Source organism: Salmo trutta, unplaced genomic scaffold (assembly GCF_901001165.1).
Source record: "Salmo trutta unplaced genomic scaffold, fSalTru1.1, whole genome shotgun sequence".
NCBI classification, from domain to species: Eukaryota; Metazoa; Chordata; class Actinopteri; order Salmoniformes; family Salmonidae; genus Salmo; species Salmo trutta.
The window spans coordinates 12,195-19,419 of NW_021822450.1; the positions used below are offsets into that span (position 1 = coordinate 12,195).

Consider the following 7,225-nt stretch of genomic DNA (forward strand, 5'->3'; position numbering starts at 1 on the left):
ATCTATCTATCTATCTATCTATCTATCTATCTATCTATCTATCTATCTATCTATCTTATTCGCCAGAAACTCTGGAGGCCCCTATTCTGTGCCTGCCTGCCTGCCTGCCTGCCTGCCTGCCTGCCGGTCTGCCTGCCTGCCGGTCTGCCTGCCTGCCTGCCTGCCTGCCGGTCTGCCTGTCTGTCTGTCTGTCTGTCTGTCTGTCTGTCTGTCTGTCTGTCTGTCTGTCTGTCTGTCTGTCTGTCTGTCTGTCTGTCTGTCTGTCTGCCTGTCTGCCTGCCTGTCTGCCTGTCTGTCTGTCTGTCTGTCTGCCTGTCTGTCTGTCTGTCTGCCTGTCTGTCTGTCTATCCGCCGTCCTTCCTCCCAAAGTGGGCACTTTCTTCATTTCCCTTCACTGAGTTCAAAGGAAATGACTGGTATAACAATAATATATTTTTTTAAAAAGCCTCTACCAATCCAATGGTTTTAGATGTGTTGGAAGTAGTGAGCGAGTGTACACTTCAGAAGAAAGGAGATCCTATTGGGATTCACCCTCTACGACGTACTTATCAGGCTGTAACGTGGAGGCTGTTCAGTTCCACCTCTCCAGGTCTTTATCTCTGCTGGGCGGCTAGTCTCCCTGGCTACTAGTTAATTGATTGATTGATTGATTAATGCCAGTGATTGGCCAGACAGTCTAGTTACCTGGTGTCCCAGGTCTAAATCAGTCCCTGGTTAGAGGGGCAGGACGACAACCAGGAGAGCTCTGGACTACAGTCAAATAGTCCTGGTGGAAATAACAACAACCAATCTGACCTGGGATCAGCTTGCCCTCCTCCAGATCCTATCCCTACCCGTTAGGTGGTAAACTCTCCAATCTGACCTGGGATCAGCTTGCCCTCCTCCTCCTCCAGATCCTATCCCTACCCGTTAGGTGGTAAACTCTCCAATCTGACCTGGGATCAGCTTGCCCTCCTCCTCCTCCAGATCCTATCCCTACCCGTTAGGTGGTAAACTCTCCAATCTGACCTGGGATCAGCTTGCCCTCCTCCTCCTCCAGATCCTATCCCTACCCGTCAGGTGGTAAACTCTCCAATCTGACCTGGGATCAGCTTGCCCTCCTCCTCCTCCAGATCCTATCCCTACCCGTCAGGTGGTAAACTCTCCAATCTGACCTGGGATCAGCTTGCCCTCCTCCAGATCCTATCCCTACCCGTTAGGTGGTAAACTCTCCAATCTGACCTGGGATCAGCTTGCCCTCCTCCTCCTCCAGATCCTATCCCTACCCGTTAGGTGGTAAACTCTCCAATCTGACCTGGGATCAGCTTGCCCTCCTCCTCCTCCAGATCCTATCCCTACCCGTTAGGTGGTAAACTGGACCTCTGTCTCTGTGGGTGCATCCTTCCTGTTTATTCCACGTTATCGTAACAGGTGCAATAGCAATAGGTCAGTGTCTCAGCTCAGCAGGGATTGGTCGGGCTCAAGTGTCAATCAAAAGCGCGCAGTCGGGTGTTTACTGATGTAAAGCAGATCTTCCTCCTCGTCCTCTTCGTCCACTTTCTCTTCCTCCACCTCTCCTTCTTGTTTCTCCTCCTCTCCTTCCTATTTCTCCTCCTCTCCTTCCTCCTCCTCTCCTTCCTGTTTCTCCTCCTCTCCTTCCTGTTTCTCCTCCTCTCCTTCCTGTTTCTTCTCCTCTCCTTCCTGTTTCTCCTCCTCTCCTTCCTGTTTCTCCTCCTCTCCTTCCTGTTTCTTCTCCTCTCCTTCCTGTTTCTCCTCCTCTCCTTCCTGTTTCTCCTCCTCTCCTTCATCCTCCTCTCCTTCCTCCTCCTCTCCTTCCTGTTTCTCCTCCTCTCCTTCCTGTTTCTCCTCCTCTCCTTCCTGTTTCTCCTCCTCTCCTTCCTGTTTCTCCTCCTCTCCTTCCTCCTCCTCTCCTTCCTGTTTCTCCTCCTCTCCTTCCTGTTTCTCCTCCTCTCCTTCCTCCTCTGCCAGTCGGCAGGCTACTATTGGACAGTGCTGGTGCTATCTCTCCTTTCTTCCTCCTCATCCTCCTCTTCATCGTTGATGGGCGGGGTCAGTGGCGGTCGTAGGCGGAGGCAGTTGCCGTGGCAGCCGGTCCCGCCCCTCGCGATGCCGCGCTGTAGTAGTACGGCGACCCTACACACACACACACACACACACACACACACACACACACACACACACACACACACACACACACACACACACACACACACACACACACACACACACTCAGTTAGTGGCTGGGCGAGAGCAGCATTGTTATAGTTGACGTGAAGATGGTCACACACACACTCTCACACACACACACACACACACACACACACACACACACACACACACACACACACACACACACACACACACACACACACACACAGAGCGCTGCTACTTCTAATCCCCTGTGCCACACACTCCCCTCGCGGATACCTGTCCCTGTCATATCCATCCATCACACACTGACACCTACCTCCCCTGTACCTCTACCTGTCAGCCTCTGTCTGTCTGTCTGTCTGTCTGTCTGTCTGTCTGTCTGTCTGTCTGTCTGTCTGTCTGTCTGTCTGTCTGTCTGTCTGTCTGTCTGTCTGTCTGTCTGTCTGTCTGTCTGTCTGTCTGTCTGTCTGTCTGTCTGTCTGTACTATAGGTAATTCCACTCGACTGTCTGGAAGTACAGCGCTACTGTTAATCCCACCTTGCATCTGTCCCGTCTGGCTGGCAGTGAAGAGACCAGAGGAACAGCCGATCTCCGTCCCCAGGAGAGACCCATAGTCCTGTTGGAACACTGAGAGAGAGAGAGGACATCACTACAGGTTAATAACCTCTGAACCCTGACCTCTCTCTGACCCCTGACCTGTAATCTCTGACACAGACACAACCGTAAGGTTAGTTAGAGAACTCGACTTTGTGTCAAGTCCTCAATAATGGCGTCTACGACAGCACGGGGAGGGGGGGGGGGCAAGTGCCGTTGAGGCCATCTCCATTTTGAAGTAGTCCATTTTCTCTTCTTCATTTTATATTTGAAAAAGAGGCTCAGTCTAATATTGATGATTTACTGCCACCTCCAGGGCTGAAGTCCTGAACTATAGATTGTGTGGCATTCATTTATTGTGACCACTAGATGGCGATAATATAGATTAAAACCATTAACAAGCCATAGTATCCTATTAGAAGAAGAAGACATTGCTCTGATCATAAGCCTGATCGCTCCCATAGGAATCACCACCCAGTCGACTACTTTAAAATGGTGGAAGCCTTCAAAGTCCACAAACCCCCCCCCCAAAAAAAACTGTATTCTATCCCCAAGTTAAGTCATCTAATTATCTCTATGGACAACAACACTACAGTCAATCTACAGTCAGTGTAGACTACAGACTAACCCCTGACCTCTATAAACCCCATAACCTCGTGGTCAGCACAGACTGAACTTCAACCTCCAGTGATATCAAATTCACACATAGGGCTCTGGTCTAAAGTAGTGCACTACATAGGGAATAGGGTTCCACAGGGCTCTGGTCTAAAGTAGTGCACTATATAGGGAATAGGGTTCCATAGGGCTCTGGTCTAAAGTAGTGCACTATATATAGGGAATAGGGTTCCACAGGGCTCTGGTCTAAAGTAGTGCACTATATAGGGAATAGGGTTCCATAGGGCTCTGGTCTAAAGTAGTGCACTATATATAGGGAATAGGGTTCCATAGGGCTCTGGTCTAAAGTAGTGCACTATATAGGGAATAGGGTTCCATAGGGCTCTGGTCTAAAGTAGTGCACTATATAGGGAATAGGGCTCTGGTCTAAAGTAGTGCACTATATAGGGAATAGGGCTCTGGTCACTAGTAGTTCACTATATAGGGAATAGGGCTCTGGTCTAAAGTAGTGCACTATATATGGAATAGGGCTCTGGTCTAAAGTAGTGCACTATATAGGGAATAGGGCTCTGGTCTAAAGTAGTGCACTATATAGGGAATAGGGTTCCACAGGGCTGGTCTAAAGTAGTGCACTATATAGGGAATAGGGTTCCATAGGGCTCTGGTCTAAAGTAGTGCACTATATAGGGAATAGGGTGCCATTGGGATTAGAATGGTTGATTGGTTAATTGGTTAATTGGTTAATTGGTTAATTGGTTAATTGAATAATGTCCATGATGGGTGTAGGGGTTATTGCCTTACCTAACAGGCTGGGGTTTGGAAATCTCCAGGACTCGTTATATGTGGAATACTGAGGGTGGGAATAGGGACTCCCCGAAAAATCTCCTCCTGGAACAGAAACAGTTAGGGACCGTTATTAACCGTTAATAACGGATATGAACAGATATGAACTAGCTAGCGACAGCTAACAACAGATAGGAACAGATAGGAACAGCTAACAGCTAACAGCTAACAACAGATAGGAACAGATGGGAACAGACAGGAACAGACAGGAACAGATAGGAACAGATAGGAACAGATAGGAACAGACAGGAACAGACAGGAACAGATAGGAACAGACAGGAACAGACAGGAACAGACAGGAACAGATAGGAACAGACGGGAACAGACAGGAACAGATAGGAACAGACAGGAACAGATAGGAACAGATAGGAACAGACAGGAACAGATAGGAACAGACAGGAACAGACAGGAACAGACAGGAACAGACAGGAACAGACAGGGAGTAACAGACAGGAAGTAACAGACAGGAACAGACAGGAACAGACGGAAACAGATAGGAGCAGACAGGAACAGACAGGAACAGATAGGAGCAGACAGGAACAGACAGGAACAGATAGGAGCAGACAGTAGTAGCGTATCTCTCTCCTTCCTCTTCAACCTTTCTTCCTCTTCTCTCTCTCTCGTTATTTTTCCCCCACAATCCAGCCGCCACCCTCACATCAAAACAACATTCCCTGTCCTCTCCTCCCCTCTCTCTCTCTCTCTCTCTCTCTCTCTCTCTCTCTCTCTCTCTCTCTCTCTCTCTCTCTCTCTTCTTGTTTTCCTCAAAACCTTTACTCCTCCCCAGGGATTCTTCTCCCTTAGCTGACAGTCACTGAGCCCTCCCTCCTTCCCTCTGTCTCTCTCCCCCGTTCTGTCCGTTCTGCCTCAGTGATTCGCCACCCCCCCGAGAGAGCGCGCTAGAGAGAGAGAGAGAGAGAGCATTGCTATATGAGGATTATAATAGACTAGACAAAGAAGAGAAGAGAAGAGATGATGAACAGTATTAGAGAGAGTCTCCTGTCAGGTGAACAGTATTAGAGAGAGTCTCCTGTCAGGTGAACAGAGAGTCTCCTGTCAGGTGAACAGTATATTAGAGAGTCTCCTGTCAGGTGAACAGTATTAGAGAGAGTCTCCTGTCAGGTGAACAGTATTAGAGAGAGTCTCCTGTCAGGTGAACAGTATTAGAGAGTCTCCTGTCAGGTGAACAGTATTAGAGAGAGTCTCCTGTCAGGTAAACAGTATTAGAGAGAGTCTCCTGTCAGGTGAACAGTATTAGAGAGTCTCCTGTCAGGTGAACAGTATTAGAGAGAGTCTCCTGTCAGGTGAACAGTATTAGAGAGAGTCTCCTGTCAGGTGAATAGTATTAGAGAGAGTATCCTGTCAGGTGAACAGTATTAGAGAGAGTCTCCTGTCAGGTGAACAGTATTAGAGAGAGTCTCCTGTCAGGTTGAACAGTATTAGAGAGAGTCTCCTGTCAGTGTGAACAGTATTAGAGAGTCTCCTGTCAGGTGAACAGAATTAGAGAGAGTCTCCTGTCAGGTGAACAGTATTAGAGAGAGTCTCCTGTCAGGTGAACAGTATTAGAGAGAATCTCCTGTCAGGTGAACAGTATTAGAGAGAGACTCCTGTCAGGTGAACAGTATTAGAGAGTCTCCTGTCAGGTGAACAGAGAGTCTCCTGTCAGGTGAACAGTATTAGAGAGAGTCTCCTGTCAGGTGAACAGAGAGTCTCCTGTCAGGTGAACAGTATTAGAGAGAGTCTCCTGTCAGGTGAACAGTATTAGAGAGAGTCTCCTGTCAGGTGAACAGTATTAGAGAGTCTCCTGTCAGGTGAACAGTATTAGAGAGAGTCTCCTGTCAGGTGAACAGTATTAGAGAGAGTCTCCTGTCAGGTGAACAGTATTAGAGAGAGTCTCCTGTCAGGTGAACAGTATTAGAGAGAGTCTCCTGTCAGGTGAACAGTATTAGAGAGTCTCCTGTCAGGTGAACAGTATTAGAGAGTCTCCTGTCAGGTGAACAGAGAGTCTCCTGTCAGGTGAACAGTATTAGAGAGAGTCTCCTGTCAGGTGAACAGTATTAGAGAGAGTCCTGTCAGGTGAACAGTATTAGAGAGTCTCCTGTCAGGTGAACAGTATTAGAGAGTCTCCTGTCAGGTGAACAGAGAGTCTCCTGTCAGGTGAACAGTATTAGAGAGAGACTCCTGTCAGGTGAACAGTATTAGAGAGAGACTCCTGTCAGGTGAACAGTATTAGAAAGTCTCCTGTCAGGTGAACAGAGAGTCTCCTGTCAGGTGAACAGTATTAGAGAGAGTCTCCTGTCAGGTGAACAGTATTAGAGAGTCTCCTGTCAGGTGAACAGTATTAGAGAGTCTCCTGTCAGGTGAACAGAGAGTCTCCTGTCAGGTGAACAGTATTAGAAAGAGTCTCCTGTCAGGTGAACAGTATTAGAGAGAGTCCTGTCAGGTGAACAGTATTAGAGAGTCTCCTGTCAGGTGAACAGTATTAGAGAGTCTCCTGTCAGGTGAACAGAGAGTCTCCTGTCAGGTGAACAGTATTAGAGAGAGTCTCCTGTCAGGTGAACAGTATTAGAGAGAGACTCCTGTCAGGTGAACAGTATTAGAAAGTCTCCTGTCAGGTGAACAGAGAGTCTCCTGTCAGGTGAACAGTATTAGAGAGTCTCCTGTCAGGTGAACAGAGAGTCTCCTGTCAGGTGAACAGTATTAGAGAGAGTCTCCTGTCAGGTGAACAGTATTAGAGAGAGTCTCCTGTCAGGTGAACAGTATTAGAGAGAGTCTCCTGTCAGGTGAACAGTATTAGAGAGAGTCTCCTGTCAGGTGAACAGTATTAGAGAGAGTCTCCTGTCAGGTGAACAGTATTAGAGAGAGTCTCCTGTCAGGTGAACAGTATTAGAGAGAGTCTCCTGTCAGGTGAACAGAGAGTCTCCTGTCAGGTGAACAGTATTAGAGAGAGTCTCCTGTCAGGTGAACAGTTTTAGAGAGAGTCTCCTGTCAGGTGAACAGTATTAGAGAGTCTCCTGTCAG

General features: G+C 48.0%; 2 long non-coding RNA genes across 3 annotated transcripts; both read right to left on the reverse strand.

Moving 5' to 3' along the window:
* Positions 1-376: 376 nt before the first annotated feature.
* LOC115182305 (uncharacterized) lies at positions 377-1,242 on the reverse strand. Its single transcript, XR_003873714.1, has 2 exons — positions 1,155-1,242; positions 377-795 (listed from the first exon to the last, which is right to left on the reverse strand). It is a non-coding gene; the product is annotated as an uncharacterized LOC115182305 (long non-coding RNA).
* A 700-nt stretch (positions 1,243-1,942) lies between these two features.
* On the reverse strand, positions 1,943-5,080 carry LOC115182304 (uncharacterized). Of its 2 annotated transcripts, XR_003873713.1 has the most exons (4): positions 4,803-5,080; positions 4,163-4,249; positions 2,690-2,779; positions 1,943-2,133 (listed from the first exon to the last, which is right to left on the reverse strand). It is a non-coding gene; the product is annotated as an uncharacterized LOC115182304 (long non-coding RNA). The 2 variants fall into 2 exon arrangements; XR_003873712.1 differs by lacking the exon at positions 4,803-5,080 and having other exon boundaries at positions 4,163-4,328.
* Positions 5,081-7,225: the final 2,145 nt, after the last annotated feature.